The sequence below is a fragment of the Balaenoptera ricei genome, chromosome 3, assembly GCF_028023285.1.
Source record: "Balaenoptera ricei isolate mBalRic1 chromosome 3, mBalRic1.hap2, whole genome shotgun sequence".
In the NCBI taxonomy this organism is placed as follows: domain Eukaryota; kingdom Metazoa; phylum Chordata; class Mammalia; order Artiodactyla; family Balaenopteridae; genus Balaenoptera; species Balaenoptera ricei.
The window spans coordinates 90,652,162-90,678,141 of NC_082641.1; the positions used below are offsets into that span (position 1 = coordinate 90,652,162).

The 25,980-nt window shown below is 38.2% G+C and overlaps 1 long non-coding RNA gene across 1 annotated transcript in view; it reads left to right on the top strand.

Annotated features, from left to right (window-relative positions):
* The first annotated feature begins 4,114 nt into the window (after positions 1 to 4,114).
* LOC132363716 (uncharacterized) overlaps positions 4,115 to 25,980 on the top strand; it is a 55,846-nt gene continuing 33,980 nt past the window's right edge. The window contains exons 1-5 of the long non-coding RNA XR_009502647.1: positions 4,115 to 4,273; positions 5,715 to 5,788; positions 8,211 to 8,302; positions 9,424 to 9,579; positions 12,577 to 12,641. This is a non-coding gene — a long non-coding RNA (uncharacterized LOC132363716). The remainder of the gene's footprint in view (positions 4,274 to 5,714; positions 5,789 to 8,210; positions 8,303 to 9,423; positions 9,580 to 12,576; positions 12,642 to 25,980) is intronic.

Here is a 25,980-nt window from a genome sequence, read left to right on the forward strand (position 1 = left end):
ATCACTTTTAAGTATACTTTTAATTTATTTATTTATTTTAAATTTTTATTGGGGTATAGTTGATTTATAATGTTGTGTTAGTTTGAAGTATACTTTTAAAATTCAGGTATTGTAGCACTATATAGTAATATTAAGAAAAGTGTACATCTCTTAAACATTTAGTTCCATGAATGTTCACAAACTGAACAAACTCATGTAAAAAGACCTATCTCTCAATAAAGAGAGTATTACCAGCACATCAGGAAATCCTTTATATGCTCCCTTCTAGTCATTATTTATCCCTCTCCATCACGGTAACCACTGTCATGATTTCTAACATCATAAATTAGTTTTGCTGTATTTATACGTCATAAGAATGAAATCATGCAATATACTATTTTGTGTCTGCCTTTATTTATTTATTTTTTCTTCGTATATTCATGGGATTCACCCATGTTACTGTACGCTGTAGTTTGTTCATTCTTATTTCTGTATAGTAATCCATTATTTTTATATAACACCTTTTATATATCCATTCTATTTGGATTGTTTCCAATAGCTTTTGGCTATTGCAAATAGTGTTGCTATGAACATTAGCGTGAAGGTCTTTTGGTGAACATAAGTGCACATTTCTTTTGGCTGTGTAGCTAGGAGTGGGATTATGGTATCATAGGTTGTGTTTATTTATTTATTTTGATAGAGACTGTCAACTATCTTTCCAGAGGGGTTGTATAGGTCTCCAGTTTTTGAAAGGGAATCTTCTGCAGCTTGTAGTGTAGAAAACGGAGATCCAAATAAAGGCTGCACAGTAAGACTTGTTGACTGTCTCTCAGGTACTCAGGATCAGAAACACATGTGTTAAAGCCAGTTATCAGATAGGGAAGTACTGTGGGGGAAGGTCTCAACTGAGAAACACTAGGGAAATCTAACTGAAGACACGAGGGCGTGGCATCCTGACTCTCATATCAGTGATAATGACGCAAGCTACAGAGAGGTTTGCCTGTGGTCAGCGTCTTGGCCTAATTAACTGCGTGGTATATTAACTGAGTCCAGCTATTGCACAGACTTAGGCCCAAGCCTGAGCTAGGGACCTGAGAGAGTTAATTTCCTGTCTCATCGCTGCATGGCTCTCTGTGACTGCAGCAGCTCACTAACCATCACCGTAAGTGCACCATGTACTTCCACATCTAGGAGTCCAGATAACCCCATTCCCTGAGAAAGAAGCAGGTTTCTCTCCACCTCGGTCTAAGACTTTGTTCCTCATATCCTTCCCACAATATTGGCTGTGAGGACACATCCGTTCCCTTTTAGGTAAACTACCCACTTGGGAGTGCTCTGGTTAGTTTACAGCCTGATGAAGAAATTACAGAAGTCTTCTTAAGTACGTTTCTTAAAACGTGGGTTATTTAATCTCATCATTGTTGTGGTATGAAAATGTTCTAATGAATTTAATTTTGAAATCAGTAGACAATGAGGGAAGTAGAAAATCCACTGTACACTTTTATCTGATATGTTACTTCCTATAAAGTTTTGTTGACTTCAGGGAGAGTAAACTGAGTCTGAGATAGGTGATGAGGGGTCTACACCTTCCTCAAATTAAGGGAGGATGCATGCTTCACGTAGGGTAGCAGTTTGATGATATGTACACTATTCCTGCAGACTCACTCTCCTCTCTCTGCTCTGTCCTTGGCAGAGGAGGAAAGGCCAATATACTCCCTGTCTCACATGCATGGCTCTTTCCTACAGCAGGACTCATATAAGAAAACGTTTCCCGCATCGCTAGGAAAGTTAGGGTGCAAATGTCATTTCGGTTAGTTTTGTGTCAGACTGAGTACTTCCATACTGGGAAAGTGACGTTTAAGGAATGAAGAAGGAGATGATAGTTGGGAGAGTCAGGTGACTCATTTGAACAGCCTAACTAATGGTTAATATACAAGCTTTGGCATCAGGAAGCTCTTGGTTTTAATTGGTGTTAATCCTGGCTCTGCCAGTTACTAGTCGAATAAGTTGAGTAACTTGTTTAATAGTTGGTAACTGTAGTACTTTGTTTAACTAGTTGAGTAACTGTGTGAGGCAGTTTACTTGCCCTCTGAGTTTCCTTTCCCTGGCTGAGAGAATTCGATAGGATAATGAGCATCAAGTAGTTACACTAAATGATATACCCAGGTAGTGGTAGTGGAGTGGTCTGCCCTATACGCACCTGTCAGGGGTGCAGTGCCTGAGGAGAATTTTAAAATAATAATACCTACTAAAAGTTGGGTTATAATTTATTATCACTATGTACCATAAATTCTAGACAATTTCAGTAACAAAGTACTCCACCCCACCAGATAACCCACTGCCATCATTTCTGCCACTTCTACCACTGAGCAGTTAGAAGATATCAGTCTCTCTTATAAGAGATACTAATATGTATATGTATTTTCTTGGAGTTCCAAGTGAGATTGGATGATAAGACAATCTCAGCCCTAGCTTCTCAGTGCTCTGTATGGGTGTATAGAAATTAGGTTACAGAAGACCTCATATCTTTCTATGTGAAGATACAGACCACAGCTGTGGATTAATTCCTGAGTTTTGTCCATTCAAAAACTCCATAGAATAATTTAATGGCCAAAATAAGTTTAATTTAAAATTCTCTCTTGACAAAAACAGTCTGATGTCAGTAGTTACACTATTCCAAATCTTTCTTCCGAAGGAATAACATTGTTCATCTTCAATATTCCACTGAGGACAGATGGATTGTATATCTCTCAGAGAAATAACTCAATCATCTCAAAAAAAGTATTCACTATTAAACAATTAAAATAAGTATTTGCTGAAGGTAACTTTGTATCTTTCTGTTTGAATGCAATTCAAAGGCATAATTAGCTCTGAGAGGAAGCAATGCGGTTATCACTCAGAGAAGTGTTCTCACATTAATCTTTTATTAGATAAAATATTCTTTCTATCCTTGCTTTTCACGCTGCAGATAGAATGTATTCAAATAGACCTTAATGCCTAACTTTCCTTCCTTTCATTTTCATGGATCTGGATTAAGATTGATGTTCATAGTTTTCTTGAGGAAAAAGTTTAACTTTTACTGTCTAATTTACTAAGTCCATTGTAGCTGCATAAATTCTACAGCACATCTAAAACACCCATTAGTTGATGCTTTCTCCCCCTTTGGTTATGTGTGCAATGAATTGTGTAAAGAGTAAAAATCTCAATACCAAACGAAAAATCAAAAGTAATTTACTTTTTTTTTTTTTGCTGTAGTACTCTTTTTCCTCTAGGCACTGAAGCATAGGTATTACTCCTGCACTGTGGTGATGTAACATTATGTTTTCTAAACCTAAGTGGCTGTCTTGTGGTTTACTTGAAGACACAGGTGTTAGACTTTATTCTTCTTGGTAACAGCAAAATGAAAATGAGTTAAAATCTCCAATGGACACTTGATTGCGAGAAATGAGAACCTCCAAGTTTTGTGCAGACATAGCAATTTTAATAGTTTATATTCATGTTATCAGAGATTAGTTTTAGTTTCCAGCACTTAGCCTTTGGGCCATTTGAGACAAAATTTTTTATTGGTCTAGGCTGATCACCTTGAAAGAAAAAAAAATCCCCAAATTTGATAGGAAACCTCAAGTCTTCAATGATAGTTTTAGTGACTTCAGTGCATTCTCAGGTGTAGGCTGAAGACCCTCTTTTCCTGCCCTATTCAGCTAGCTAAATGCCTGTTAGACCATACCACTAGAGGAGTGAGAATCTGAACTTGCTCTCCTGTTGTCAGCTAGTCTCACACGTTTATCTCAAAGTGAAAATTTGTCACTACTTTCCTATTTAATTCAATTTTTGATATCATTCTCTGTTTCTAGAGTAGAGATTGATTTTCATCTTTGGAATATTCTAACATAGACTAAAACATTTTGAATCAAGAGTTTTTACTTGTAGCTCTCAAATATTATTTAGTGGTACAAAGTGTTTTGGAAGTGCACAACCAGACCAAACCTTATCAATATATTTGAAACAAAAGCTGAGTTTTCCATACTACGTCTCCCCCTAAAGTTTCCTTACAAATCTGGTAAGGATATAAGCATCAAGAGCAAAATAACTCTGACTTTCTATTTTTTTCTTTATATTATTTTTAAGAAGGAAGAAAGAGGTGGAGCCAGTCATCCAATACATGGCAATTTCTCAGAGGGAGAGCCTTAATGCTGTGTTCCTAGATGTCACAGCTCTCTGGATAAAGGGAAAATATAGTCCTGTTCCAGTCCTGATGGTGCCATACCCTGCATCCAGGATGACTATGAGAATGGTAAGGACATAAGAATTTACTCTTACCTGTTCCCTACAAAATTCATATGGAGGCAAGTTGCATGCTTACTGTCTCAAGCCTAGAAGAAGGAAAAAGAACATGGGAATCATGTATAGAAGCGTTTGGAGTTTAGACTTGGCAGTGGTAAATATCACTTCTCTTTATATTTCATTGGCTAAAAAGGCATTAACAACTAAACCTAACTGCAAGGGAAACTGTAACATGTACTCCAGTTGTGAAGGCAAGAAGAAGAAAAACTAGATTTTCAAACTAGCTATTCTTTGCTCTGGAGCACGAGGTAACTTCGAAAAGTTCATGTCAGCCTTCATGGGGACAAGAAACTATGGAAGGAAAAAGTAGAAGCTGGTAGTCCAGTTAGATGACTATTAAAGTAGTACAGCCAGAAAATGATGGCTCCTGGGACTAGAGAGATAAAAGTAGAGGTGGTGAGAAGCTGTTGGGCTCAGGATATGCTTTGAAGATAGGGTCAAGATGACCCTATCTTGCTGATGGATTAGATATGGGATGATAAGAAAAGAGAAAAATCAAAGGTTATCATGTTGGCATTAGAAAGTGGTTAAAGGGTAGTGCCAATTTTGAGATGAGAGAGACATGGGGATGGGCAGATTTGTGTTTTAGGTGTGAGAAATCAAGAATTCTCTTTTTGAACTTCCTACCAAATATTTAAATACCAAGAAGGTAGCTGTATAAATGAGTCTGAAACTAAGAGAAGAAGTAAGTGATGTTGTTACACACGTGGACATCATCAGTATATACAGTCAAATTGGATAAGATTATTTTGATAGGAAATAACCATTTTAGGTGTAAGGGTTAGGGCACTGTAACATTAAGAGAAAGAGGAGTCAGTAAATATAATCAGTGAATGGGGAAATTTCCATATGAATTTGATATTTTTAAAGCTGAGTGAAGAAAGTTTTTCAAGAAGGAAAATATGTTCACTTTGTCAAATATTATTGTACTGGAGGACCAGACAAATCGATGCAGAAGTGATCATTGGATTTAGCAAGATGCAGTCATTGTGACTACAACTAAAGGAATTTCAAAGTAGTGGTGGGATCAAAATGTTAAAGAGAAAATTGGAGCATACCTACAACTCTTTCAGGGATTCTTGCTATAAAGGGGAGCAGCTGATAAAAAGTATGAGGGCATCAGAGAGACTTTAAAAATAGGAAATATTATAGCATGTTTGTATGTTATTAGAACTGTAAAGAGAGTAGGAATTATGATGTGGGAGGAAGAGGAGATACATTCCTTGAATAGGTGAGAGAGTGTGGTCCAGTGCACATTTTGAGGAACTGACCTTTGAAAATGGGCATGGACAGGACAAATGTTGAGATAGTAGGTAAACAGAGTCTGTGGGTTCTTAGATGTAATGCTGGGAAAATAAGTCTTTTTCTTCTGATTGTGCCCTTTCTTTCAGATAAATAAGAAGGGAAGTCAAGAGCAAAGAGTGAGGAGGGATGGTTACCTATTGGAGGAGAGGAAAAGTTCCCTGTAAGTGAAGAGACTTATGTACTACACAAGAGTTCTCCAAGTACTGAGTTCTCTGGGACGTTATTAGTTATTGCTAAATACCTGTACACTCTCTTTAGTATCATGCATTCATTACTGGAGATGTGGGACAGAGTAATTCAATGCATGGATTTTGAAGGCTCTTTTGGATTGAAGATTGTATTAGCCAAATTTTCTTTTTTGCACCAACTCTTGCATTCTGCAACAGTATAGCAAGGATTTATTGCACCCAATTAAATGAAGACATCATTCTTGTCCTCAAGGAGGTGACAATCTTATTCATTCCATTCATGGAGGTGAGGTGATCTTTAGGATTATTATTTCAGAGTTTTAAAAAGTAGTGAAAACAAATTGGTGCCTGCTATGATCTGAATGTGTCCCCCCCCTCAAATTTATATGTTGACATTCTAGTGCTCAGTATGATAGTATTAGGAGGTACAGCCTTTATGAGGCTTTAGGAGGTGATTTCTGATTTCAGTGTGTTCAGTAGGTAGGTTGCTGAAGTATGTCCAGCTTCTCTAGCAGCTGATGGCCCTCAGGTTCCCCTGGCTCTCCCCTTGTGCACCTTTATAGTGGAGAGTTTTCATTGAGACACCTCCTCATGAACAGCTTTCCTTGGAACCCTAGAAAGTAAGTTTTTGGTATATTGCAGATGCTGGATTTTCAGCAAGTTATACTAGTAAGAAACCACAGTGACTTCTCTGTCATCCAGCAAGCCACGGATGTGTCCCCTCTATTGAAGTCTGGATCTCAGCCCTGGCGCGGCTGCTTCCTTGGGTGTTCAATCTCACCCTGAGATCTGTTCCTTATATCTGCTATTCCTACGTTCCTTAGCGTCCTCATGCTTGCTTCCCATTCCTTCCTAACTCCAACACCCTGCTATGGTCAATCCTTTATTTTAAACTTTTCCCCTTCACATTACTATGTAATTCCTAGCTCCTGATTGGACACTAATGGATAGAATTATCTCCATTTTACAAATGAAACTCATGTCAGAAAGCAATATAAATTTGTGCAAAATCAGACAGGTAGCAAGTGAATAACTGGGATCTGGGTACCAGCGGTATGAATTCAGAGCCTCTGCATATGCCACTGTGCTAAACTGCCTTGTACAGGAAAATAGAATGAATATACTGTGTTCTATGAAATAACCAGCTGAGTGATACAAAGCACCTTTTTTATTCTTAACTTGGGGGTGACATCTAAGCCATTACATATGTATGTTAGAACTCTATGATTCCATAGATTTCCATCACATATATTCTGAACTGCTCACTTGCTATGATTCCTTATCTTTTCAATGGAGAAGTAGTATTAAATCATTTAAAATCTTTACTTAGATATCAAGCCCCCCATTCATGTTAATTTCTCCACCTGTTGTCATCTCTGTTTTTATTAGGTAAATAAACACTTTGTGGGAAAATTTTCTGTGCATGTATTATTTTCTGTACATATATTACTCAGTTATACAGGTAGCATGTAAATTTTGGAGTGTTTCCTCAAACCATACTTACAATTAACCATATAACCAGGTCACCAATGGTAAAATCTTGGAACAAATAATGTGTTAATTGTGACTTTTTGACACCTTATTATTATTCTGCATTTGTAGTATGAAAAAAAGGCTAAATATTTAAAGGAATCAGAATGATAGGGTGAAAACTCAGATTAATTAGAGGTGATGGTTATTGAGAGAGAGAGAGAGAGAGAGACAGAGAATGATCCCTCCGTGTTAGGAACAAATAGTCTTGATTTCATCCTCAGCCTTTCTGGAATTGTTTACTTGAAAAGGCAAAAACTCCATGAGACTTTGGGCTTTCTCTATTTCCTAGTATACTTTGCTCTTTATGTTTGGTTTCTCCAAAACACTGAAGAAATACTAAGCTTAATATTAAGAAATATTAAGTCAATTATCTCTCCCACTTTCAACAATAACAGCAAATCAATAGGTTCATTCCTGTAATTTGTAACTTTGCATACCTCCTCAGGAAACTTACAGGTTTTTATTTTTTTCAATGAAAACCAAAATATTGTAATTTGCTGGTTTGAAGAGAAATGATTGAATTCTGAACTGTACCACCGAAGAGTATGAATCAGTAAGCCGAGTTCCCATCTGATAGCCAAGCGAACACTGCATCTTCTAGTGTGTAACCTGGCTCTGTAATTCATTATTGTTACCATCATTATATCCTCAATGTGACAGCTTTAGTTTTCTGAAAAGGATTTAATTGGTTAAAAAACAAATCCCCTATCCATTTCCAAGGAGCAAGCACCTGTTTTGTTCTTTCTCTCAGAGGGGGAGGATGGAAGTCAAAGCAGGAGTGCTCATGGAGACATTTGAGGGCCCTGTGGAGTGGAGATGCACCTTTTTGACCTTTTCATCTGTCTTTTCATTCCTCAACAGAAAGATTCCACAGTGACAACTGGGAAGCTTACATGAAGCAGAACTGAGTTCCTGTGGTTAGTTATATGCGGTATCAGAAACAGAATTCCATGGTAAGTAGATCACCTTGAGTGTAGTATTTTTGAATATAATTTAAAGATCTCTTGGTTGCATTTATTTTTTGTTGGGTGTATATGTGTGTATTCTGAACATATGTTTACATACGGGTATAAAGTGTGTGTGTCATGCATTAGTTTATGTTTCTATAAACACAAAATGCCTAAGGTGTGGTTCAATCATGGGTCACCTATATACTGGTTATTTTGATTTTTTTCTTAACCATACCCGAAGGATATTATTTTTATCCATTTTCCCATGAATAAACCCATGTAAGTGATGTGAGGGATTTTTTTTCCCCCATTTTGTATTTTTTCAGTTAATTTTAACTTCATTATTAAGATGAATTGTAATGATGTTTAAAACCCCAGAGGCAAACTGGCTTCATTTGATTTCTTCTGGTAGATGAAAAAAAATTGTAGCTGTTTCTATCTTCTGTGAAATGTGCGCTGTGCTTTGTGCTTACATTTTTAATGTGCCTTTCAAAATAAAGTTGACTTGGTTCTTTCTTTTAAAATATAAAACAATAAATATTTTATAAGGAAAGGGATAGTTTTTTTTTTTCTTTTTTGGGGTATAAGCAAACTGAAACAGTAAAAATAATCTCACCCTATTAACCGGTTGAAAGCAAACAATACTGTTTTTAATTAGTTTGAGCTTCCAAAAAATATTACTTTGGGTTGTATCTTGTTAGGCATGTGCTGTCTCTGAAAGTTTTGTCTTGGAACATCATGAAGTCTGTTCCCTGCTGAGGCTTTTGTTCTCCCAAAGGAAAAGAAGGGATACAAGTAACAAATACTATCTGGAATTTACTCAAAGGAATTCATTCAAACAGACATATTATAGATGTATCATGTCATGATTTTCCTGGAGGAATTTCAGGTGCCCTCATGAAAAAATATGACACATTTTCATGCATTATGGCAGCTTTCTGTAATATAAACTTTAATTCATACGAAGAAAGGTGGCCGCTGTTTGCCAAGCTCCCTGTTCAGGCCTTAGGAGCAGGAACAGAGTTATCTGGATGTTACTCCCTGTATTACATAGAACTTGTCCTCTTCCATTCATTTATGTAGCACACATTTATTGAGCACCTTCTCTGTACCTTGTATTGAAGGAGATAAAAACATGAATTAAGCACAGACCCTGCACTCAATGAACTTCAGGTCTAATGGGAGATATGGACAAGTGCATATTGTTTATATTCATGGAAGCAAAGAAGGAGAAGGAGAAGAAGAAGAAGGAAAAAAAAGGAAGAGGAGGAGGAGGAGAGGTAAGTGTAATGTGAAAGGAATGTAAGAGTTTGTAGGATCTCTTGGGAGGGGAACTTAAAGACCATTTCTTCTCTGCAGACGGCATTGAATACCGCATGGGATGACTTTTTTCTGTGATAGAGTTTAATCTCACCTGAATTTTAGGGAACAGAGGCATTTTTGGTTGCTGCTGCTTCTTCATCTTTTCTCTCTCTAGGCCTGTGACTTTTATGAACTAAAGGGGCCCCTCACCCACCCTTTTGGTAATAATCTCAAGCCTGCCTTGCCAGCCTAATTATTAGCAAATTGCTCTTGCTAGATCAATGGGCATGCTCTCAAGTCTAATAAGAATGAAAAAAGTGTTCAAAGCTGAGATATTTCTAGTCTTAACAGAGAGATTGATTTTCTATGAGATTCTGAATTAACTTAAAAAAATTTCTTTTAAATTCCAGCTAACATTTCAGGTTTGAGGCTCACCATATGAAGGAATGTTTTCTTGGATACCCCTCCTTCTCTAGCTAACTTCTCATCATTTCTCATGCTTGGGAACTCATTCACGCTTTCTTAGTAAATGTAACATCCTAATGTTATCAGCTTTTACTATATTTTTTAAAAAGTGCAACTCAGATATGTATCATGTACCATGATTCTGTAGGCTGGCTAGATGTTTTGGGATGTAATAGATCACACTAGAATGGCCTCACTAAGATGCTTGGGAACTCAGCCGGAGAAGCTGTGATGGCTGGGATCTCTTTGCATGGCTTCTCATTATTTGGAGGCAGTATGTGTCCCATAGCATGCAAGAAAGGGCAAGCCCCAAGGCACACTTTTTTTTTTTTTTTTTAATAGTAATCTTTTATTTATTTATTTATTATATTTATTTTTGGCTGTGTTGGGTCTTCATTTCTGTGCGAGGGCTTCCTCTAGTTGTGGCAAGCGGGGGCCACTCTTCATCACGGTGCGCGGGCCTCTTCACTATCTCGGCGTCTCTTGTTGCGGAGCACAGGCTCCAGATGCGCAGGCTCAGTAGCTGCCAATGCACACTTTTGAAGACTCTACTTCTGGCATATTGGCTAGTGTCCAATTAACTGAAGCAAGGCATAAGACCATACTCAGATTCAAGAGTTGGAGAAGAAGACTGCATCTCTTGACAGGAGAGGTGGCAAAGTCACATTGCAAAAGACCATGCATACTAGGAACAAATATGAGGCCGTTACCACTACACTTTGCTACACCAATTCACCCCTGGAGGTCAGCAGGAGGTAGACTCACAAGAGGAAGATATTAGGGGATAGACATTCTTGTACCTTAAAGGGCTCCAAGTGTAGATGGACTTCCCTTCCATTGCAAGTTTCATCAGCCTGCAATTCATTACCCCTTGAAGGTTTTAGAAACTGTACTAGACTAGATGTTGACAGGAGCACTCATGGCCAAGAGGGAGGCTCCAAAGCCAGAGTGGAGCTTCTTACAGAAAAAAGAAATATGGGCACAGGATAAGATGAGCAGACAGAAGTTGATTTTATTCTGATACTATTCCCAGCAATGAGGTAGAGAGCCCAGGGCAAGTCTGGATCCTTAGCCTCACTGGAACAAACGGCAGAGGGTTTAAAACCCTGAGGGTGAGCTAGTGGAAAAGTACTGGATGATGTGAGAGAGCAGGTTGATCACCAGGGTTTGTGAGCACGTTTAGTTGTTCCTGAGTGTGCAAATTTTTTTTTCTGTGATTAGTCAAACTGTGTTTGCTAATTGGCACCCATGGAAGTTCAACCTACCCTCCACAGAAACTGGGAGAGTGGGACACTTTATCCTTCAGTGTTTACTTTTCAAAATGATTCCTAGGTCCTTGAGAAAAACATTTCCTGGGTTGTAAAACTGACAAGAGTCTGGGAGAAGATTTACATACAATTCAAAGGGGCAGAGAAAGGATTTACAATGACAGGTTTTCTAAAATAAATGCTCTAAGAAAAGGGAAGTCAGGGACCTAGAGTCAGAAAGAAGCCCTGTTTAATCAGGCTGAGGGGATGGTTAAGATAATCTTGATTAAGCTGTCCAGAAGCAAAATACCCTGTTTTATACCTCTGCACAGGGTTGCCTGAGCAAAACATCTTCTTCACATAATCACTGTCAGAGAGGAGAATATTTTAACCAGTTTAATATTTTAATAACTGTTCAAAAAGTTTTTAAGGATTTTTAGGGGAAAAAAAATCTCTGTTTCTATGTATAATTCATTTTTTTTCTTTTTTTAAATTTTTTATTGGGGTATAACTGATTTATAATGTTGAGTTATTTTCAGGTATACAGCAAAGTGAATCTGTTATACAAATACATATATCCACTCTTTTTTAGATTATTTTCCCATATAGGCCATTACAGAGTATTGAGTAGAGTTCCCTGTGCTATACAGTAGGTCCTTATTAGTTATCTATTCTTTATATAGTAGTGTGTATGTGTCAATCCCAATCTTCCAATTTATCCCTCTTTCCACGTCCCACTCCAGTAACCATAAGTTTATTTTCTACAACTGTAACTGTATTTCTGTTTTGTAGATAAGTTCATTGGTAGCTTTTTTTTAGATTCCTCATATAAGAAAGATCATATACTCGTCTTTCTCTGTCTTACTTCACTCAATATGAGATTCTATGCTATTTTCTAATGAATAGTCAATGTCTCTCACCTGAATATTTCTCTGGGTCTCTATGCATTTCTGACACAGTGATGTATCTATGGTGGGTATCATTTACTGAAATACCCATGAATGGCCAGGTAGCTGACATGTGCTCTATAGAAGAGGAAAATGAGGTTTAGAGACATTAGATGATTTGCCTAAAGTTTTATAGATCAGTACAACAAAGATGGGATTTCGACCAAAGTGTGTTTGACCACAGTGCCTAGGCTCCAAGAACTTCTCTAACAAGCCACTCTCAGTGTGAAATCTGGCCCTGGGTTACTTTGAGGGATGCCCAAACTCTGTCTTAAATATTCTTTAACTTCCTGTTTCTTTCTCATTTTCACCACAGTCTGGCATCCATCCTTCCAAAACAGTTACCGTTATGCCTCCTGGCCTATGAAAACCAGATCTCAGGTAAGGTCCTGATGTCTACCTTGCAAAGGTATTGGATTGGGTATCTTTTTAATTGGGAAATGAAATGTTGATGTCCTATGAAGGAAAATTTAATCACCAGTAAAGTGGGTGAGGAAAGCATTGTTTTTGTTTGTTTACTTTCCTTGTTTGTTTTTAAACTAGTGGGGTGAGGAGGAGAGGGGAGAAGGTACCCTATCCACGGTGACTGAAGACAGCTCAGTACACCCAGCAGAGTGTAAAGCTATATATAGCCTTGCCAAGCTAGTACAAGATGTTCTAGAGGAAACATTCATATGCTCTGAGGAGTTGCATTTCTTTCTTTTTTTTTTTTTTTAAACATCTTTATTGGAGTATAATTGCTTTACAATGATGTGTTAGTTTCTGCTTTATAACAAAGTGAATCAGCTATACTTATGCATATATCCCCATATCTCCTCCCTCTTGCACAAGAGGGAGAAGTTGCATTTCTATCAGTAGGAGAATATTAGTTTTTTTTAACTGTCTTGATGCAAGGAGATTTCTTAATTAATTAAAAGTGTCACGAGTACTCTTTTCTTCTAGTTGAAGTTGATGTCCCATCCAGTCTTAATGTTGTTAGTAGCAGGTCTATTCTTAAAACCATCCCTAAAAAATAATTAGCCACCTCACCAGAAACTGCTAGAACATTCCCTCACTTTCTAGAAATTCTGTTTCATGTCATTCTTGTTTGGAACTTACCAGGGAATTAACAGTTTGCTAGTTCCTGCGAGTGGTGGAAAGAATGAACAGTGAACATGGATGTAAATATCACACTCATTTGTTTCAGGAATGGTAAAGCCAAGACTTAATTTGATAGTTAGGACAGGGAAGGAAACAAGATCCTTCTCCCCTCCTTTGATTCCCCCATATTTTATTTCTGAAATAAATACCCCATAAATAATAGGCCAGGAAATAGGATAATAAAATGGTTCAATTTTATAAATGATGATATGTAGGAAGCACGATAGAACTGGTGACTTCCTTTTAAGTTTTGGTTAAACCATTGGAGGCTTTGCTGCCCAGGAGGCAGAGATGTTGGCTCTGCCCTAATTATCTCAACTGGTAAGTCTGTTTGGCCCCCAGGAAGGTGGCCAGATAATATAGAATGCGGACATTACTCTGCTCAGCTCAAACTGAGAAAACTGCTTTCCAATGCTTTTGTGGAAGGCAGAGGCTGACGGACTCACCACCATTTTAGCCTCCCTCTTACCGTGATCCCAAGTCAAGACCCCAGCCATAAACATCATCCATCTGGCACCTTCCAGGATTAAAAGAAAACCCAATAGTTCCACATCTGTGAAGATTCTGGTTACAATGAGCTGCAAATCATTCAGTAGCTTTGCTTTGGGGACCTCACAAGACAGAGAAGTAGCTCAGAAGATACTATTTTTAGAGTTCATCTCACTCATCATCTAGGCTGTGGTAAGAAAATTGTGATTAGAAATGCTCCAGAGAAGAAAAAAGGGGCATTCACTCATCTTTGGACGTTTCAGAACTCAAATTCTGTTTCCTGCAAGTTGCTGAATCCTTTCTAACTGGGCTTTGTGGGGATATCACCAGGGAAAGGGAAATGAGACAGGCACTCATAAGTCATTATTTCTGAAGAATGTCTGCTCATATAATCCCTTTTGGTCTGGGCACCATAACTCAGACTCACAGCCCTCCGTGGCAGGTGGGACAGTAAGGCATTAACTCTTGGACAGGAGACTTGCTTCATATGTGATTCCTTCAAAACAGTGGGTTATAGGAAACTGTGTCCAGGATGAATTAACTCCTACTTTGGGGTGTATGGAGGTACAGAAAGTGGTATGAAATTGTGAGGACAAGAGGAGGGGGAAGGGTAAACTGGGAGGAAGTGAGAGAGTGGCATTGACATATATACACTACCAAATGTAAAATAGGTAGCTAGTGGGAAGCAGCTGCATAGCACAGGGAGATCAGCTCGGTGCTTTGTGACCACCTAGACGGGTGGGATAGGGAGGGTGGGAGGGAGACGCAAGAGGGAGGAGATATGGGGATATATGTATATGTATAGCTGATTCACTTTGTTATAAAGCAGAAACTAACACACCATTGTAAAACAATTATACTCCAATAAAGATGTAAAAAGAAAAAAGAAAAAAAAAGAAAACTCCAGACCTACAGCAATGTATCATTCTTATTAGGTTACAAGAGCCTCCCAAAATCCCCAACTAAATTGTTGATTGTTACAGACCATCATAACAACAGGAGAGGGAGTTTCACTGAAGAACCAAATATTTAACCTGCCAACACATTTATTTTACATTAGCTGCTAACGCTCTTCCCCATGATATGTTGATACAATCCATCTGAGTAAAGGATATAACAATATAATTGATGGCCTCAACATTGTAATCAGGTCAGTAAACTGCCTGATTTACTGACACTACGTGTCAAATTGTCACATACTAGGTAAAGGCAGGGGTCAGGAAACATGTTTTTACTAACTAAAAATGCTATTTGCCAATACAAAGAAACAACCATTATAACTTGTTTTTCATTGCCCTTTATGGCATATAGTTTAATCTGCATGATTTCTGCATTAATAGGCAAAAATATTTAACTGTTTGTGGGCAAATAAGGAAGTCTCCATTCTCTATAGGAGGAATTAGAGGAATGGTCTAACAAAGGGGGTGTAACTAGGTATCTGACCTCAAGAAAAAGGAGTTCAAGAAACAGAGTTCAGTTAGGTCTTTGAAGAGTTAATGGAGAATCCATTTCTGTGGCAGTGGCTGAGATGGTAGCTGGGTCTCTTTGCTGTGATCCAAGCAGTAAGAAACATAGAAATGCAGTAGGATAGGGCTTTCTTCCAACCACTGTCTTTCTTCCATACATGCATACACCCAGTAACATGCAACTACAATGCTTCTTGGCATAGACAACATCCCCCTTATCTAATATATTTAACCAGAGAAAGGATATTATTTTGTAAGAGCAACCTTTGTAATATAGAGGCTACATGACTCACCATGATCCAACACTTTCTCTTCTATCAAAGTAGGTCCCTTTGGGAAAGATATACTTAGAAAATCATGTTTTATATTCCTATGTGGACTTTTTAGTGACAAAGTTAATTTTACCCATGAGACTTATTTTGTGAATATGTTTTTATGTACAATCATTTTCTAAATGTACTGGATTTAGCATAGCTGAGGTGATATGACTATCTTATCAAAGAAATAGACTTTTGTCATGCAAAGCATTCCTTTGGGATCGATGACTTTCAAGTATCTTTAATTATTGCAAGGACTCGATACACATTCTCTTTTAGATAACCTTTCATCTCCCTACCAAGATGCTTACTTGTACTTATATCCATCTGACAGATTTTCATCCAGTTCTTAAAAATAAGGACCTCTCTTCTTATCCCAGCTTATTTCTTCATCAGTTCCCTTAAATCCATCTCCTTCCTCATCCATACAGACATTCCATTTACAAACCTTTACCCCTCCCACATCATGAAATTATCTTCTGTACTGGCTCATTTTCCTCATCTTTTAGGAGACTCAAATGTATCCCATTCTCAAACTACCTATCTTGACACTGTGTTTCCTACCTGACACTGTATAAACTCTCATCTCATGTAATTTCTTACTCTGTCTTTACTCCTTTCTTCCTATAATATTAACTGTATTATTTACCTTTTACTCCTAAATTTGCTGTGACTTGCTTTTAGCCTCCCACACTCTTTGAAAACTGCTCTTGAAGATTATGAACTAACTTCTAATCACCAATTCCAGTGCACATCTTCCAATTTGCAGCTTCCAGGCTTCTGTTGTGCATGCTTGCCTGCTCTATGGGCTTGGTGTTGTACTTCTCCCAATTGCCTTCCTCTGTCTGTGACTATTTATGCTCCTCCCAATTTTTCAAGTGTTGGTGAAGCCCAGGCTTCTGACTTTTGCCCAATGTCCTTCTAATTTTACATATTCTCCTTTAGTGGTATCATCTAGCTCCAGCCCTTTCCTCCATGGCTCCCAATGCATATCTTTAGGCTACGCTTTTCTTTAAGTTGCTCTAGGTAAGCTTGCTGGACATTTAGATGTCCCACACACTCCATAAACTCAATATGTCCCAAACTAAACTTATTAATCCCTCCAACTAGAATTTAGAATCACTATTCCACCAGCATTTTTTTAGAAATTCATAAGTACCAAAATTTATAAAGAATAATTTAGCAATTGCTATAATATCTGAGTGGTAGAAAGATACGTTTTTGGTCCAGGTTCAGGGGCAGGACAGTGTTATCTGCATTCCCAGTTTTATATAAGAAGACTAGATCTCATTTCCTACTGTATTCAAAGAAGCCCTACAACTCCTGACTTTGCATGGATATAAAACCCCAGCCTTTAATTAAGGACTATCTTTCTAGTTCCTCCTTTGTCCTAGCTTTCTCTTATTACCTCCCTCAAACCTCATCCCAAACTTCATGAACAGCAATCTGGCTCCTGGAGATTTTTTAAAAATTAAATATAGTTACCCAGAATTCTGTGTATTTGCAGTGTTTGTGTATGAAGAACTGATGGGGAATGGAGGGAGGTATTTTTGTATCTGCTTTGCTTGAATTGTTACTTTACATGGAAACACCAACAGGCACCCAGTGAGTCACTGAGTCCCAGACAAACTTCCCTGACTTCATTATGCAGTCGTCATCCTACATTCTTACAGTAACAGAGTTAATTTTTAATTAGTCATCAGAGTAGTAACTGGCATGAAGTAGCCTACAGGCATGAAAAGCAAAAAATGACTAACAGCCTTCATATCTTTGAAATATTAACTAATCCATTAATTTTACCTGTTAAAATCAACTTTATTGAAGAATAATATTTATAGTCAACAAAATGAACCCATTTTAAGTATGGAGTTCAGCGAGTTTTTAACTCACTGGATCCCCATACTAATTAAAAGAAGGAATATTTTTACCACACCCCAAATTTCCCTCATGCTCTGTATTAATTTGCTAGGATTGCCATAACAAAGCATTACAAGCTGGGTGGCTTAAACAACAGAATGTATCGTTTCACAGTTTTGGTGGCTAGAAGTCTGAGACATGGTGGTGGAAGGGTTGGCTCCTTCTAAGGGTTGTGAGGAAGAATTCATTCCTTGTCTGTGTCCTAGCTTCTGTTGGCTTGCTGGCAATCTTTGGTGTTTTTTGGCTTGTTGATGAATCACCTGATCTCTGCCTTAATCTTCACATGGCATTCTCTCTGTGTGCCTGTATGTCTCTGTGTCCTAGTTTCCCTGTTTTATAAGGACATGGGTCATATTGCTTAAGAGCCTAATGGTCTCATCTTAACTTCTATATCTGCAAAGACCTTGTTTCCAAATAAGGTCATGTTCTGATGCACTGGAATTAAAAAGCTAAACATATCTTATACCACTACTTTCCTTTTCCTGAGAGCATTCCCCCGTATACCATGTGAAAAAGAGTCCCCATTGAGTGATAGAAATGTTCAAGCAGAGTCAGGAGGCACTATTTATTGCATGAACAGGTGGTTCAAATTTCCACGTCACCTGTCTCAAAAAACATTTATGGTTTCTGTGTGGTTTCCTTCAACAACCAACAGAGTTCAATATGTAACTACTAGGCAAGAGTGAATCATCACTGCATTAAACCTTCTCACAGGTGGTCATGAAGAAAAGTTAATAAATCTTCCCAGTGGGCAGAGCTGCAAGCCAGTTACTTGGATGTTCATGCTGTATAAATAAAGAACTGGGCTAAGCTATGGTTATACATGGACTTCTGTGCCATGGTAACTAGTTTGGTTATTCAGGAATATTGTAAGAGCAAGATTAGACAACCAGAAACAAGTTTAAGGAAGAGACATGTGGATAGACTTTCTGCTCATGTGGAATGGGCAGAAATACTGAAAATATTTGTGCCTCATGTCCTGCTAGCATGTACCTCAGAGGAGTCACTAAATATCAGCTGCATAAGATGACTCTTCTTGTGGATATTAGCCAGTCTTTTTCCTTGGTTATCCTAGTACTTAGACAATGGGCCTGTGAACAGAGTAGTGATAATGGCTGCCTATCACTGAGGCTGATGATATCTGACTCCCCTCCTGCCAGCAGAGATCTGACACTAAGCCCTTGATTTAATATCATCCCTCAGAAAGACCAGGTATCTACCTAGGGGAAGGATGATTATACCAGACCCATTCAACCCTGGAATTGTCGATCCACATCCCATATTTCATATATGCGTTTGCTTTCTCTATCTGCAGTGCCTTTGCCAACACTATTCTTTGAGGGCTTTGAATGCCTGAGTTACCAGCATCTTATCTGCATAACTTTGTCTCAGACCACAGGATACTTTTTCTCATAAAGGTGGTATGACTATGGCTGCATGACCACCCATGGGGTCCCCTGTTACTGCCTTGTCTACATCATGTGGAAAAAACTTGCCTAATAAGATGATAGAATGGCTTATTAAGAGCTCAGTTAAGGAACCAGATTGAGTATCACACCCTAAAAGGTACAGGACCTATCCTCAAGGATGCAGTTTGTACACTGAATATTTTTTACTATGTACGCAATAGCTAAACTACATGGATTTGGGAACTAGTGTGGAAGTCGAATTGGCTCTCTCACTGTCTCTTCCAGTGACTCGCTTGGGGAATTTGTTGCTCATCTATGCAAACTTAGGATCTGCTAGATTAAAAGTCCGCATTCTCAGGGCTGGTGAAGTAATGCTTTGACAGAGGGATACAGTAGTGGATCCATTAAGCCTGAAGCTATGACTCCCACTTGAACATTTTGGGATCCTTGTGCTATTGAACCAGTAAAAAAGGAATTACCCTACTGGTAATTTCAATGAGCTTTATCATTATGTCCCAGTGAGGATCTAGGGTTACAACTACACAAATGAGGACAGAAAGAAGTAGGTCTAAAATCCAGGAAACTCACCAAGTCATCTTTTGATACCTTTAAACTCAGTGATAATCACACATTGAAAATTGTAACAGCAGCAGTCCCAGGGTAAAGCACCTGAGGACTCTGAAGCCTCAGGATTGAAGGTCTGGGTCACCTTGCCAGGCAAGCAAATTAGATCAACTGCTGATCAAATCAGCAAAGTGCTAATTAAGGGTAAGACAATCCAGAAGAAATAATGAAATAATTAAGTTAAATGACTGCACATATCCTCTTGTTTTGTGCTCTGATTTTGGGGTGAGTGTGGGCTAAGACTCTTAGGAACTGATGAAACCTATAGAGGGTGAGGCTAATGGGATTCACTTTCTCTTCATTCTTACCCGTTTCCCCCCCATCATTCTTCTTTTGTTCCTTTTTGTGAACTTTTCTTTTAGGGTCTATGCTAGTCTACATCCAGTGCCAGTTCCTTATGTCAGTGTTGACAGATTATTTGGAAAGCATTCTGAATCTTTGTAAATTTTTTAACTTATAAAATACATGAGGCATATAGAGAAGTATAAAGAATAATATTGCAAACATCCATTATACCCACCAAATAAAATGTTGCAGATTCAGTTGAAGTCATTTCTTAATGCTTCTCCGAACCACTGTGTGCTCCCCTCAGAGATAACTACCCTGCTGAAACTGGTATATATATCTCCATACACATGAATTCACAAATAGTATGTAGTTTTATGTGTTTTGAAAATTAAACAAATTATATCACATGGTATATATTTTTCTCTGTAATATATTTTTTATTCAACATGTTTTTGAGATATATTTTTGTTGATTAGCCTAGATTTTTTTAAAGCCCAGAGGTTGGTGGGTTTTTTTTTTTTTTGGACCATTACCTTAATTGTCAGTGTTCTAAAGTCATCAACTCTTCATGTAATTCTAGAATGTTTCATTCTCATTAGCAGAGCTCCTTGTAATTCTGGAACAAAAGAGACTCACTTTATTCCAATCTAAGACATGCATCAGAAAATGAATGACTGATACAGGCGAATGGCTTGTTTTCTCTACCATGCAGTATTGTGGTGCTAGGGTTCAGGAAAATTCTTGTGGATTTCAGCTTTTCAAGAAAATAATTCCAGATTGAGATCCAGAAAATTTAACAGAAGTTATTGACTCTCTTACCCAATTCCTTGCCAATAATTACTGAAGATAAATTAGTTCTGCTTGCTTTTGTCTTCTTTTTCCAAGAGATTTTCCCATTCTCACTGCTAAAAAATGTGTTAGGAAGCAATAAGAAAAAAACCAAAGGATGAACAAAGCTTCATTGGGTAACTAGGGAATAACTCTAAAATTCTTACAGAGAGCTACCACAGTGAATGAAAAGAATAAATAAACCACAACTAACATAAAAAACAGCACCTCTATGAAACATAACTATACCATGGAGCTATTGTGCTATACACTTTCTTTCCTCTTAAAAGAAATTTATGTTAAAACAGAGTTTTAGAAGTCTAACGAAGTCCTTATAAACACAACTACTCTCCAGAAATTTAGAATCCATGTCAATTTTTGAAGTTTTAGTTTTGTTCTATAGCTTAGTACCAAAAGTATCCTCTATACCGGCTCTCACGACCTTTATTAGTCTTCCAAGGAAGTCTCTGTTTTGGGGGCTTCAGAGCAAGTGGTAACTGGTAATGCTACTTCTCTAGTTTATAGCCCATTGCCCTTCTAATAAAAATGGTCAGACATTATCAAATACACTTAGTTCTATTAAGTCATATAGCAATGAACAATACAACCAGGACAAATTCAGATGTAAACAAAAGTAGTATAAAAGAAACTAATAGAGTTTTATGGAGCTCAGCTTGTTTATTTTATTTAGGTACTATTGCACAAATGATGACAAAAAAACATTCTTAACTTTGGATGAATTGGACTCTGGGAGTTGGAACATTGTTAATGTCATATAAAGACTGTATTCACTTTATGTTTAGGTGTGTAGGGGTCAGCTATCCTATAGTTTTTAGTACATAGATATCCAGATTAAGAGTAGTTGCAAAGATCTGCATTTGGACATGATGTAAATCATGAGATCCTTTCCATATTGGTTTCTTTCACTTAGTAATATGCATTTAAGTTTCTTCCATCTCTTTCTATGTCTTGATAGCTCATTTCTTTTTAGCACTGAATAAAATTCCATTGTCTGGATGCAACACAGTTTATTTATCTATCCACCTACTGAAGACATCTTGGTTGCTTCCAAGTTTTGGCAGTTATGAATAATCTGCTGTAAACGTCTGTGTGCAGGTTTTTGTGAATGTGAATTTTCAGTTCCTTTGGATAAATACCAAAAAGCATAACTGCAGGATCTTATGGGAAGAGTATATTTAGTTTTGTTAGAAACCACCAAACTGTCTTCCAAAATGGCTGTACCATTTTCCATTCTCATCAGCAATGAATGAGAGTTCTGTTGCTCTACATCTTCACTAGAATTTGGGCTTGTCCAGTGTTCTGGATTTTGGGCATTCTAGTAGGTATATAGTTATATCTCATTGTTTTAGTTTTCATTTTCCTGATGACATATGATATGGAGAATCTTTCATATGCTTGTTTTCCATCTGTATATCTTTTTTCAACTATATTTTTATGTTGAAAAGCATCCTTGTATTTTAAAAATACTGACCTAAGCATATTTAAAACTACTGAGCTAGATAATACTACTTAGATATTAGAGTTAGACAGTGCCCACGATTCAGTTACTTAATTCACGGGTCAGAAAGGTGTTAGTGTTAGAGAGATGAGACCAACAGTGGGTGTGGAGAACAGCTGATCATGTACCTGGGACATGCCAAATCCTTTGACACAGTGGTAGGCTGCAGGCTTATTGTTACCTCATTCCTCCTGGGAGGGGGTCTCTTGGCCATATGGAGGAAAGGGATAAAAATCCTGCTAGGAAATAGGATTAGGACATTCTGAAGAAGACCATCACTACTAACATGGGAAATGCTCGTTTTCTGCCAGAGAAAATTTCACTTCGAAGTTGCTAAAGCCTCCATCGGTGATGTATAGGCTCTGAAGGGCCTACCCGTGCCCCTCAGCACTGAATGTTAAGAGCTCGGATCCTGACGGTGATGCCAGTGGAAGGTGGGGAGCAGAAAGTGCACGTAAATTCTGGAGAGGGAGAGAGACTAAGAAGGAGCAGAGGTTCATAAATTTCCAGCTGAGATTGAATTTAATGAGCTGAAAGGTGATTTGACTGAAAAAGTAAAGAAAAATTTGCACCCACCTCTGAACTCTAAGATTTTAGTATCGTCTAGTAGCATTGTGATAGAGTAATATTTTCAAAATGTTAACTGACGTTCCTCCTCCCTTTCAAGCAGATAATAGCCTACACACATTGCCATGGGGAAGAAATGCAGAGCAGAAAGCCCATCAATTTTAAGTCTCTTTCTGAATTGTATGTTTAAAAATCCTTGGGCTTTAAGGTAACATGGACGAAAATATTCTCAATAAATCTGTACTAGAGAGCCAAAAGTTTAAGGAAAGTGGGTCTTCTCCTGGAGATTTAAAAATAAATTCCCAGTTAAAGGAAAGAAAGGACCAGAGGGGAACTGTTGAGACAAGAGATCTGGGTGGGTCCCAAAGAGGTGTGCTGGTCCCAAAGAGTCATTAGAGCTGTTCATCCCAGGTATCCCGTTATATCCAGTCTCTAATTCCATCCAATATATCACCGCTACTCGAGGAAACATAGTAGGATTGCATTTCTCAGTCCTCTTCAGATTGCACGTGGCCGTATGACTTACACTGACAAGTGCAGTGGGAGTGGGAGTGGTATGTGTAACTTTAAGTGCCACGGTGTGACTTGCCACCTTCCCTTCCCCCTGGAGTGGATTTTGTGGGAGCGTATCTTAGGATGAAGCCTCCATCAGCCTGAGTCCCTGAGTGAGTACAAGGAGCAGAGCTTCCCTTACAACCTACGTGGGACACAGAATGATTGAGAAGCGGACATCTGTTGTGTTAAGCAGTTGAGGTTTGGGAGGTGTGTGTGTGTGTGTGTGTGTTAGATTTCAGCAGGCCTTAAAAATAGAGCCTTAAGTTCCTATCAGAAGTCTAGCTGATGGAGTGCTCAGACTCTGAGGTCAGATTTCCCGGGTTGGAATCCCAGCTCTGCCACTGACCAGCTATGCAGTCTTGGGCAAGTTAATTGCCTTTCTGTACCTGAGTTTCCTTATTTGGGAGCAAAATAAAGAATGCTTAAATGGGAAGAATAATAGTATTCTGCACAGTGTTATGAGGATTAAATAAGTTAATATTTGTAAAGTGTTAAAGACAGTTTTTGGCACACAGATAACATATAAATGTTAGTTTTCTCCCTCTCTCCCTCTTTCCCTCCCTCCCTCTCATGTCAGGCCTTCCCTAAGAGATAATCCATGACAAAGAAATGAGCAAAATACTAACCTGCAAGGATTATAGGAGGCCTCCTTTCATCATAACTGCTTAAGTGCATTGACTGTAATTATATCTGTGCCCCTGTGAGGTAACTAGTCTTTTAATATTACACGACTTCCAAATAACTAGCTTCATATGAGTTCCCCTCCCCAATCATGCTCTTCCCGCCCCTTCTTCCCCAGAGAAGGGACCACCAAACATTCAGGAAGAGAGCTAACTAATTAACTTTTAAACTTGGTTTCATCTTCTTACCCACAGCAAATCTAGAAACATCTCTGTGCTATCTGGGTGAGTGCTGCAGGTTTTAAAGCCATCTTTTAATATATTCACTTGATTTTAAAGACAAAAACCTCCCTGGAACATTTAACCACGGGCAGCACTTTTGCTTTACTGAGTGGCTGCTCCCGAACTTATCTGAAGCTGCTGTTAGAGGTAGTTGGGGTATATTTCCAAAGATTCAAGTTCTGTGCCAGACCATTAAGCCTTTGAGGTCCAAGAAAAACCACAAAGGATTGCTGGTGTCAGGACTGAGGGAGAAACAATCTTTGAAATATAGGAGAGGATAAAAAGCAAAGCCTCTGCGGGTATGTCTTTCCCAATCAGATAAAAATACAACCCAAGTGGACAATAAAGGCGGGCTTTGCAAAGCTGCTGCCCCGTGGGATGGAAAAGTAGTCGGGGGAGGGTCACAGAAAGGGGGATGAAAACCACCCTGGTGCATTGAAACCTAAGCCTGATATTTAATTATAGTGTTACCACAAAGTTCTTTCCAGTCCGTGTTGGTGACCAAAAAGGAACAGAGTGACAAGAGCGCACAGGTAGACATTTTAGAGGATCCTGGGTACAGAAGCTCTGTTCTCTGTTTAGAAAGTCTCTCAAAACCCTCAGTTCTAAATCACAGGTTTCATCTGCATGGCTCATCAAAAGATCACAAATTTCAGTTTTTCCTCCAGGATGCTGACGAGAACATTCAACCAGAAATAAGGTCACTGGCAAAGTGATTCAGGGTTTATTGGATTCTTAAGGTTGTTTTCCAGGGATATTTATAAGAGAAATGTAATTTTGGAAAGAAAAACATGTTGTGAATTGATGGCAGTTCTTTCTGGCCCCAGATCTTTATTAAGGCAAAAGCATTGCTGCAATACAGAAGAATTTGAGTCTCAGCTTTAACTTTTTTTCACATAAAAATGCACCAACCACAGTGTTCTGTAGAAAGACCTGGAGTTTTTAATGCCTTTAGTTTTGTGGTTTCCTGATTTGCATAGGGCATTGTGCATAAATATGCAGCGCCCCACTTCCTTGATAAAGATAGGCTTTCCTATTTTATGGGCCTGCATACATTGTACTGAATTTCTCCACAAGAGTCAAAATTTATGTTGAAGGCTGATCCAAGGAAAATTGACTTGAAAGGATTTCTCCAAAAGTAGCAGAAGTGCCCACTTTAATTGTAGTTTCTGAGAGATGAGCTGAGTAGATAAGGTCATAAGACATAAGTAATGACAATGATATGGACACTTTTACTAAAAATCAGGAAATTATAGATCACAGAGAACACTATCCATTTATCATGACTTTTCGTATAGAATTTTCTATTTACTTCCACTCAAGAGATTTGTCATAATTCAAAATGTCTTCAAAGACAACTTTAGGAGACGGCCTATAAATTTTCCATAGTCTCAGCCTTGCTTTCTGAGTATGGGCATGTGAAACACAGATTTTTTTTTTTTTTAATTTCTTTCTTAAATTTAAAAAAATTTTAAATTAAAAAAATTTTTATTTATTTATTTTTGGCTGCATTGGGTCTTTGTTGTTGCGTGAGGGCTTTCTCTAGTTGTGGTGAGCGGGGGCTACTCTTCGTCGCAGGGTGTGGGCTTCTCATTGCGGTGGCTTCTCTGGTTGTAGAACACGGGCTCCAGGCACGTGGGCTTCAGTAGTTGTGGCTCGCGGGCTCTAAAGCACAGGCTCAGTAGTTGTGGCGCACGGG